General features: G+C 41.4%; 1 long non-coding RNA gene across 1 annotated transcript; it reads right to left on the bottom strand.

Moving 5' to 3' along the window:
• Positions 1-3,625: 3,625 nt before the first annotated feature.
• LOC122034792 lies at positions 3,626-5,046 on the bottom strand. Its single transcript, XR_006126781.1, has 4 exons — positions 4,505-5,046; positions 4,313-4,418; positions 4,038-4,225; positions 3,626-3,849 (listed from the first exon to the last, which is right to left on the bottom strand). It is a non-coding gene; the product is annotated as an uncharacterized LOC122034792 (long non-coding RNA).
• Between the last annotated feature and the right edge of the window lie 6,256 nt (positions 5,047-11,302).

Consider the following 11,302-nt stretch of genomic DNA (forward strand, 5'->3'; position numbering starts at 1 on the left):
CTCTGTCTGATCTTCTGGATGGCCTGAGTGGTTTCATCTATCATCTCAGTCTGTCTGCCTAGTTCTGATTCCATCTCCTTTCTTTCTCCAGTCTCCAGCCAGCATATGGGTGATCTACACTTTTGACCATACAGTGCCTCGTAAGGTGCCATCTTGATTGTTGCCTGGTAGCTATTGTTATAGGCGAATTCAGCTAAATACAGATACTTGCACCAACTGCCCTTAAAATCTAATGCACAAGCTTGGAGCATGTCTTCTAAAATCTGATTTACTCATTCTGTCTGTCCATCAGTCTGGGGATGGAAGGCTGTGCTGAACTTGAGTTTGGTGCCTATTCCATTCTGAACACACTCCCAAAAATGGGAGGTGAAGCACCCATCCCTATCAGAAACAATCGACTTCGGGACTCCATGAAGTCTGATCACTTCCTTAACCATATAGCTGTGCCAACTGCTCTATAGAGTGGGGCACTTTAATGGCTAGAAAATGGGTAGACTTTGTCAACCTGTCCACTATCACCCATATCGCATCGTACCCATTAGTGGTTCTTGGAAGACCTGTTATAAAGTCCATGGATATTTCTTTCCACTTCCACTCTGGTATTGGGAGAGGTTGTAGGACTCCTCCTGGTCTCTGGTGCTCTGCTTTGACCCTCTGACATGTCAGGTAGGTATTGACATATTTTGCAACATCTCTCTTGAGTCCAGACCACCAGAATCTCTATTTCAATCTTGATACATCTTGGTGGAACCAGGATGCATGGAGTACGATGTACTATGAGCTTCTGCTAGAATCTTCTTTCTCAATTCCTCATCATTGGGGACACAAAGGCGGCTCCCCTGATAGAGGATTCCACTGTCTGATACCCGAAACTCTGAATCTTCTTCTTTTTGTATCCCTTGCTTGATCTTATGGATATCTGGATCTTCACTTTGCTTTCACTGTATATCCTCAAGCAGGGTTGACTCTAAGGTCAATGCAGAGAGTTGCCCATAAATAATTTCAACTCCAAAGTCTGACAATTCCTTCTGCAGTGGCAGTGCTAATGATGACAAGGGCATCAGCGTTGCATTGGATTTTCGGCTTAGAGCATCCGCCACTTTGTTAGCTTTACCTGGGTGGTAGAGAATTTCACAGTCATAATCTTTAGCCAACTCTAGCCACCTGCGCTGTCTCATGTTTAAGTCTTTCTGGGTAAAGAAATACTTCAAGCTCTGATGGTCGGTGAATATTCTGCACTGAACTCCATACAAATAATGTCGCCAGAGTTTTAGTGCAAAGACCACAGCTGCCAGCTCAAGATCATGAGTGAGGTAGTTCTTCTCATAGTCTTTAAGTTGTCTAGAAGCATAAGCTATAACCTTCCCCTCTTGCATGAGAACAGCTCCAAGGCCCATCTTGGAAGAATCACTGTATATGTTAAAACTCTTGTCACTCTCTGGAACAGTCAGAATGGGAGCACTGGTCAGTCTTTTCTTCAATGCTTGGAAACTTTGCTCACATTTGTCTGACCATTCAAACTTCTTGTTCTTCCTAGTTAGGCTATTAGTGGGGAGGCTATCTTAGAAATGTCCTCCACGAATTTCCTGTAATACCCGGCTAAACCAAGGAAACTTCTGATCTCCCTGGCGTTCTTGGGCCTACACCAGTTATTGACCGCCTCTATTTTGGCAGGGTCCACCTAGATACCTTCTTTAGAAATGATGTGACCTAGAAACGCCACCTGCTCTAACCAGAACTCACACTTTGAGAATTTGGCATAAAGCTATTTTTTGTTGTAGGGTCTGCAGTACTATTCTCAAGTGCGTGTCATGCTCCTCTGGGGTTCTGGAATAAATCAGAATGTCGTCGATGAACACGATGACAAATTTGTCGAGGTATTCTCTGAACACTCTGTTCATTAAGTCCATGAAGACCGTAGGTGCATTAGTCACACCAAAAGGCATGACTACAAACTCGTAGTGTCCATATCTGGTCCTGAAAGTTGTTCTAGGTATATCACTTTCTTTTACTTTCAACTGATGGTACCGAGAGTGCAGGTCTATCTTAGAGAACACTGTTTCCCCCTTTAGCTGATCAAATTGATCATCTATTCTGGGAAGAGGGTACTTGTTCTTAACTGTTACTTCTGTTACTTTGTTCAGTGCTCTATAATCTATGCACATCTGCATAGATCCGTCTTTCTTCTTAACGAACAACACTGGAGCTCCCCATGGTGAATGACTAGGCCAGATGAAACCTTTGTCAAGCAACTCCTGGAGTTGTTCTTGTAGCTCTTTCAGCTCTGCTAGAGACATCCGGTACGGGGCTTTTGAAATTGGACCGGTACCAGGAACCAACTCAATTTCGAACTCCACTTCTCTATTGGGAGGTAGTCTAGGTAGCTCTTCTGGAAATACCTCTGGATACTCACAAACTACCCGAACATCCTCCTGCTTGAGTCCCTTCTTTTCTTCTGCATTCACAATGTATGCAAGAAAACCAACACACCCTTTAGCTAACATCTAGTGAGTTGTTAGATAAGAGAGGAATTTCTGGGTCTTCCTCTTTGGGACTCCCGTGAACTCAAAAGATGGTTCACCTTCTGGACTGCAAATCACTTTCCTTCTGCGGCAGTCCACCGAGGCACTATACTTGCTAAGGAAATCCATACCCAGAATGATATCGAAATCTTGCATTGCAAGGACTACTAGATCGACATATAGCTCTTGGTCTGAAATTCTGACTGGTACAGCCCGGAGCCATTGGTTAGACTCCATGACTTATCCAGAAGGTAGGGTCATCAAGAACTTGGAGTTCATGCTCTCTGTAGGCACATGAAATTCTTTGGCAAAGGGTACTAATATAAAAGAATGGGTCGCCCCAGTATCAAATAGTGCAGTAGCTTAATGCTGAAAAATAACTACTTGACCTGTTACGACCGTGGAGGCACTAGCAACTTCCTCTTTAGTGAGGGAGAATACTCTGGCACTGGTTGAAACTGTTGAGGCCTCTAACCTTTCCTGACTGAGATAGGGTCCCTCTAGTGTTGTTGCCATGTGGTGTAACTGCGCAGGCCTGCCTCCGTATTGTGTTGGTTGTTGCTGAGGTGCCTTAAACTTGTTAGGACATGCTTTAGCCAGATGCCCTTCTTGACCACACGAATAACATCCAGTCATACCCAAAAGATAGGTTCCTGGATGTACTCTCCCACATTTAGGACAGGGAGGGAACTTGGCCTGCTTGTTCGCTGGACCTCCCTTTTGGTTACCTCCTGAATTCCATTGTTTCCTTTTGTTACCCTTGCCCTTCCAGTTCTGATTACTTGACTGGGGTTTTTGACCCCCTACCGTCTTGTCCTTTATCTTAACTAGCTTGAGCTGCGTTTGTTGTGCCTTGATACTGTTCAGATAGTGCTTAGCAATTAACGTACTACTGACCAGCTCTTCACCAGTTTGCGTGTCACGCCCTGGAGGAGTCCTTGTCCGAAGAAATTTCGGCAGCACCTCCCTTGTATGGCGGACAATCTGAAATTTTTCTACATGCACAATATACATCAGCCACAGGCGGCTGGAATATACACACAACCATGCAGTTATATGATACAGCCTACTCGGCTAATACAATAAAAACACAACCACGCAGTTATATGTAAAGCAGCCCACTCGGCTGTACCAAAGCCAAAACACAACACTGCTATGGGTATCAAGCCGTGACATACCAAAGACAGACATGATCATTGCTTGTAGCTATAAAATATTATACATATCCAATTGACAATATCATAAAAGATAAGTCAAGAGGTACCCGCCTCAAAAGAATATCGTATCCAGAAATCCTACGTCGAGGCGCCCATTTTGAATCAAAGTCCTGTATATCAAACGTATAATTAGCTATACCAACACGTATCTAATAGCCAAACCAAATTCCTAATTCAATTAGGAAACTTCATTTATCTTCACTCAATCCATCCATTATATCTTAACACCTAAATTTATTAAGCATCATGAATCATTTACCAAATCCAAAGCAGGGATAAAATCAACTCTAAAACTCACCCAATGCCAATGCACCCTAATGCTGCCTCACTACCGGAGCATCCTCACATTAGTAACAGTGGTCGAGACCAAGTGAAGCTCCAATGTGATCATCGGTAGCAGGATACTTCGCTGATGACTCACAACCATAAACAAGGTGGGCCGTTGGAAATCCACCTCACTGCCCTAAAGTTTCTGTCGACAACCACCTAAGGAACAACAAACCATCCATTCCTCTTAGAATCAGTCCAAACAACTGAATTACAACAAGAAAACTTCTGATACACGAACCTTACCTCAATTCACAGTCGCTGTGGCTACTGAAATAAAGTAAGGTGCTAGATGAAGGTTGTTTGTTGCTGGAAAAATGTGACCGAAGAAAACCAGTGTGGCTGTTGATCCCTAAAGAAAATCCAGCACTTGATAATTCACAGTAAACAAAGATTCATTGTTGAAATCGATAATCAGGGCTGGATGAAACTACTAACCTCCAAATCAAATCTCCTTAGGTGCCGAGGAATCCACGATGCTGTCAGGGTGGATTGTGGCGTTCTGCTGCAAGAAAAAAGGGAGGAAGGAACGACGACTAACCAAGGCTAGTGCATGAATCCTTCCTCTTGGCCGAAGCCCAGCCCATACCGAGGCTACACTTTGATAGGGAAGAAGGGGCGACGATGAATCAAACTAGGGCTCGGGCGGCGGTTGTGCTGCCAAGTCGCAGCAAAGGTGCAGCCGTCTGCCGGCGCTAGGGTAGAGAAGAGATTCTGGCCGAAACAGAGGAGAGAAATCCAAGAGAAAAGGGTAAAGCTCCGGCGTCCAGTGGCTGATGATCGGCGGCCGGTTGGCTTGGTGTCGCACGAGAGGGGCGGCGGTGTGCGACGGTAGAGAGGCTAGAGCAGAGATCTGTGACGCTGCTCGGAATGGATGAGGAAGAATCAAGAGAAGGGCTCGGTGAGGAAAAGGAGAGGAGAAACCACTCGATTGAGGTTAGGGCTTGGGTTCGACGGGGAAGAAAAGAGAAGGCGCGGGTTTGGGGGAAGAAACGGCGATGGAGAAGAAAGAAATAAGGAAAAAGAAAGAAAATTAAAAAAAAAAAAAAAAATCAAACATTTCCTCATTTAAATGGGGTAACCCAAACAGGTTTTCCCGGGACCCATTTTTATCCCCGTAAACTCGTCCATACGAGCTCCGAAAAATTCCCAAAAAATTTCTAAAAATTTCAGAAAATTCCCTTATCATTATTCATCATTTTTTGGTATTTTAAACTACGACTGGTGAGTTCCACTACTCACATTAAGTGTTATTTATGGTCTCAGCATTCGGAGCATCAGTCTGATTCGCTCCCTCTTTGTACTTACTAGCTCTGGGCAGAGACGAGCTAGCCTATTGAACCTTTTAACTGCTTCTTCCACTGGCAGGTCACCTTATCTGAACTCGATAAATTCTTCATAGTGTTTATTTGTGACTCGAAGATGAAAGAATTCTTCGTAGAACTCTGTCTCAAAGTCAGTCCAGCTCATCTGGTTGGCTGCTCTCTTGCTCTTAATTCTCTCCCACCACATGCGAGCATCTCCTGACAGGTAGAAAGAGGCACACTTGACCTTCTCGACTTCTGGCCAGTCAAGAAGCTCCATTGTGCTCTCTGGCATTTTGAACCAAGCCTGGGCATCCCAGAGCTCAGTCATGCCCGAGAAACTTTTCGGTTTCAGTTTCATCCATTGGATAAGGTATGCTTCTTGTCTTTTAACCCCTGTGGCGACTTCCGGGGCAGCTGGTGGAACCTCAGTCACCACTGGAGTCTCCATGTTTACAGTTGGTGGAGTGGTAAGAACTGGTTGCTGATTAGCCATCAGATTTACAATCACGTGTTGCTGCTCTGCTACTTGTCTCTGGAGTTGAGCAACAACTTCAAAAAGATTGGTCTCAGTTGTTCTGGGCTCCTCGTTCTCTTGAGCTCGGTTCTCAATACGAGTGGTACGGGGACGCCCTCTTCTTGACATCTAGTCATGCAGAGGAAAAACTTGAAATCATCACTATGCTTTCTAGATATATCTTACTTAAGCATGATTTTTGACTTTAAACACATATGAGCAGGTACTTCTAAACATTTCTCTATACTACAAGCACTAAAGGAAAAGCATAAAAGAAAGTATAAATACATTCTTACTTGAAGACGGCAAGGTTGATGTTGATGTGTGTGATGTTGGAGAATAGGAACCACTCTGATACCAACCTGTAACGCCCACCCTCCTAGTGCTCTCTAGGGTGAACGATATTTATCTATGAACTTTACTTACCCTGTGTTGCTTATGCTAATGATAGTAGTACATAAAATTTTCTAAACTTAGATGCAGAACTTTTCCACTAACTTGGTTCTTACGATGAGTGACATCATAACATGCAGTTAAGTAACATAAGTACTACTAGCTTCTTAATACATTCTTACTAAACATGCAACATATAAAGGAACGTAAATGATTCATTTCAACACGCAACTCAGAATTCTAAAGCAGTTAAAGCATTTCTAACTATAATTGCATGCAAAGGGCCATAATGAATTTCTTGCACTCTTTAAAACTAACCTACATATAATGTATCAAATAGTATACCTCATGTGCCAAAAACATCAATCTCAGGAAAATATGAAATCATAATATCTAATAACCATCCACTAAGACTAGTCTATTCAATCATTAATAACAGAAATACTAGACGACCCTCGACCCATGCAAAACTAACAATTTATGACATCCTCTTAACAATAATTAAAAAGTAAAATCTCTAAAATTTTACTAGCAATTTTAAAAAGGAAATCTTAATATGCTCCTAACGAATTCCCAAGGCTTTCCATAGTCCAGGCATCACACACACACCATCACGCATCCCCTTATCGCCTTCCTTCACTATTATTTTTCTTTTCCTTTATCTGCAGTAAGAGGAAATGCAACTAGTAAGCAACAAGGCTTAGTAAGTACTATCTAGCTCACAAAAAGAAAATCTCGAAATGTGCAAACATGCTTTTAAAATACTTCTCATGCTAGAACCTTTAATATTACTTACACTGATAGTACAGATAAACATGCGTAAATACTTTTGTACTAATAGAGGAACTAAAACATGTTTAACTAAAGGCAACAAGCATATGCAAGCATTTAACATTCTTAAACATAAACAATCATTTAACTTTCTTAAACTTGTTTTTTCTTAACTTATCTTGAAACTTGGAAATTCTTTAAACTTGAAAACTTTACTAAAGCATATACTTGAAAATAAATAGCTTCACTTGGGATCCCTAAGGCGTAAGTATCATCTTATGCACGTTCCCTAATAGGTTGGGGTAGTGAGTCACCAATCCTAAAAGAGCAGACATCGGTCTACCAGGGCCAAGACCTCAGAATTGGACACTTGGATTTATTTACGACAACCTTAGAAGTCGGGTACTGGCCTTTCAAAGTAAAATATCTTAATTACTTCTTCTTTAAATGCCTTGGCATTTTAACAAACACCTTGTGTGCCAAAATCCCTAAAGTCTTGACTTTGGGATCTACTTAAGGCCTTGGCCTTTATCTTTCTTTTCTTTATCTTTCTTATACTTTTCTTAAACTCAAAATACTGATAGGGTATTTTTCCATATGCATCTATAAGTGAAACTAACTAGACAACACACAATCATGCATAGAACACAAAAGAAATCTGCACATACAATATTTCTACGATGAGAAATCAACGGAAAACACCTCTTATTGCAGGTGAGCAGTACTTACCATATTATCTTGAACTTACTAACGCGAAAACTCTCTAGGATTCTGGTGAAACTTGAGATCCTCGTGCTTTGCTTACGTCCACGCGTTCCTCTCGTCGAGACGAGTCAGAAAATATCCAAAAGCTCCCTCGAAACTTATCCTAGCCGGCCACCACAAGAAGCCCTAGGCTTCTTTTGTTTTTCGCCCAAACCTAGGAGAAATTCGGCGCACAAAAGAAAGAGGAGGAATTAGGTCGAGAATCCCCTTATTTCACTTAAGTTCTTCTATTTATACCTAAGGGTATTTATTAAATTTTCTCTATATAAAATTATTCTGCTCTCTTTTCTTTCAGTTTACCCCTGCTGGGGCACCTGTTTATCCTGACATTCTTAAGATTTTGCTTACTAAGAGGTTCCGGGGTCGAATCTCGTCTTGACAACTTTTTGCCGCAACTTTATTTCTTTTGGTAAAAATACCAAACGACCTCCGAAAATTCTATAAAAATACTCTAAAAATTTCTAAAAATCTCTAGAATATTTCTAAAATATTTATAAATATTTATAAGCACTTTTAGGACTCAAAACAAGGAAATTTGGGATGTTACATAGTACAAGCAGAAGAGTCTAGAAATATCCTTCCCGCCAAATTAGTCAACCTGTTATACCATCACATAAGTTATTCATGAATATTCTTGGCCCATTTGTTCTCGCCCTATCTTATATCAAGTTATATTTATTGTTCATGTTTGCTTACCCTGTCTTCACTATGTTATAGCCAGTCCGATATTATACTATGCTTTATATTAGACAGAATTGAACCTAAGTTATGTCTGGACTGGTTGTTACTGTTGTTCATCATAGGTCCTGACCGTCTAGTAATATACTATAAATTCCGTAAAGCCTTGTATCTTTTCATACCCAGGAGATTGTACACACTCAACTATGCTAAGCTACATGATAGGATTATACCTTTGTTGCGTGCCCTTCGCAATCCCGACAGCAACCTTTTCTTTGGATCCAGATCTCAGTGCGTTCAAGCGTCCGCGTCTCTACGGTATCCACACAATCATATCCTTCATTCGTTGCACGAATGAAGCCTTCGAAGAAGAACCATCTTCTTGTGATAGCAAGAAGCATGGTTCGGCCAAACATCAAGAATCAGCCATGGAAGGAGGAGGAAGAAGATGGAATCTCAAGAGTCACCTTTTATTCATCTAATGAAAAATAAAATCCAAAAACCTATTTATTTGGTATATTTGTGTTGTAATTCATAATACGACCTACGTGCCGTCATGTGACTGTGTGTGTTGTATACTTGATACGCGACCTGCGCGTCGTGCCTTTTCTCTATTTATTCTTGTTGTAAATTAGTTTAGACTCGAATGTAACTCGAGTTTCAAAATTGTAATGTACAAAATTGGAGTCGTGGAAGGTCCACTCGAGACGGAGTTACGAGGAGGGCGCGAGCAACACAAGGTGGTCAAAGGGAGAAGCTTGAGAAGCTGTTGACCCTAGGTTGACCATCTGATCTTCTCATTGTCTTGAGAAGATCGTAGTAGGGCCATGACTAATTACAAATAATTTAATTAATTGCTTGTGTGTCTATGTGTGATGCATGCTAGTAAAGTAGTTAATTAGCGCCTTAACGATTAGATTAGATCTAAATCGTGTACAAGATGCACCCTACGATTAGATTAGATCTCAATCACGTCAACTCTCAAATGCCTACCATGCCGTGATACCTATCACTACCTCAATCACATGTGTTGTTGAATCTGCCAAAGCAGAGCAACACATATTATCTTGGTAGGGTACGGAGGGATAATCTTGGTCCCGCCTATCAACGCATGGGTGAGTAGAGACTCAATTTGATTGAGTACAACTAGTTAAATCGAGTTTAATTGTAGGCATTCTTCCAACGGTTGGAAAGATAGGACATAAATCACATTTATATTAATTCTTGGGCGTATTAGTCAAATCTAACTCAAGTTTTAATATAACTGCGGATAATGATCCTATAAACAAGAGTTGCATAGAGATATAATTGATAAATCGTTACCTATCGATCATACTAAATCTTGGGCATATTAGCCAAAGCTAACTCAAGGGTTAGTATGATGTGGATCTTGTCCCACATGAATTATAGAATTCAGTGGGAGCATCATTTAATTAAAGCCTAATTAAATGATTACTAGAATATGATGTTTATTTATTTTCTACATTTTTCTATTGTATATAACCATGACGTCAAACACGAACACCTTCTCTCTGCGTTCTGTCCTTGACAAGGACAAGCTCAACGGAGAAAATTTCCTGGACTGGTACAGGAATCTGAGAATAGTTCTCACCCAGGAACGTAAACTGTATGTTCTGGAGTAGCCCATTCCAGATGCTCCTCCTGCCAATGTCACGCAAGCTGACAAAGATGCTTATAAGAAGCATCAAGATGACGCATTGGATATGTCCTGTCTTATGCTCGCGACCATGAACTCTGAGCTTCAGAAGCAACATGAGTTAATGGGCGCTTATGATATGGTTGAACATCTTCGTCAACTATATCAAGGACAAGCGCGACACGAGAGATTTGAGATCTTAAGGGCACTATTTCAGTGCAAGATGTCAGATGGGGCTCCCGTAGGCCCATATGTACTCAAGATGATTGGGTACATAGAAAACCTACAGAGATTGGGGTTCCCACTTGGCCAAGAGCTGGCCACTGACCTGATCTTGCAATCCTTGCCAGATAGCTATAGTCAATTCATTCTAAACTACAACATGAACAAAATTGACAAGTCACTGCCCGAGCTGCTTAGCATGTTAAGAACTGCTGAGCTGAACCTTAAGAAGGTTAAGTCCAACGTTGTTCTGATAGTTCAGAAACAAAAGGGCAAGGGCAAGGGCAAGGGCAAGCCCAAAGGCAAGGGAAATTCCCAAGCCAAGGGCAAAGGCAAGGCACTGAAGCCTAAAGGAGGGGTCGCCAAGGATGCTACCTGCTTCCACTGCGGTCAGACCGGGCACTGGAAGAGGAATTGCAAGGTGTACCTGGAAGATCTTAAGAAGAAGCGAAGTGAGACTTCCACTTCAGGTATATATGTTATAGAAGTCAATCTATCTATTTCTTCATCATGGGTATTAGATACCGGATGTGCTTCTCACATTTGTACTAATGTGCAAGCGCTGAGAAATAGCAGGGCATTGGCGAAGGGCGAGGTGGACCTACGAGTAGGCAATGGAGCACGGGTTGCTGCTGTTGCTGTAGGAACTTATCATCTATCTCTGCCCTCTGGGCTTGTATTAGAATTAGATTAATGTTGTTATGTGTCTGCTTTAACTAAGAACATAATTTCAGTTTCTTGTTTGGACAAGAAAGGTTTCTCTTTTATAATAAAAGACAAATGTTGTTCTGTTTATTTAAAAGATATGTTCTATTATAGTGCACATCTGATGAACAGACTCTACATTCTAGACCTTGAAATCCCTATCTATAACATAAATACCAAGAGGTTCAAGTCAAATGACATGAACCAAACTTATCTCTGGCACT

This window comes from Zingiber officinale, chromosome 11B (assembly GCF_018446385.1).
Source record: "Zingiber officinale cultivar Zhangliang chromosome 11B, Zo_v1.1, whole genome shotgun sequence".
Lineage (NCBI taxonomy): Eukaryota > Viridiplantae > Streptophyta > Magnoliopsida > Zingiberales > Zingiberaceae > Zingiber > Zingiber officinale.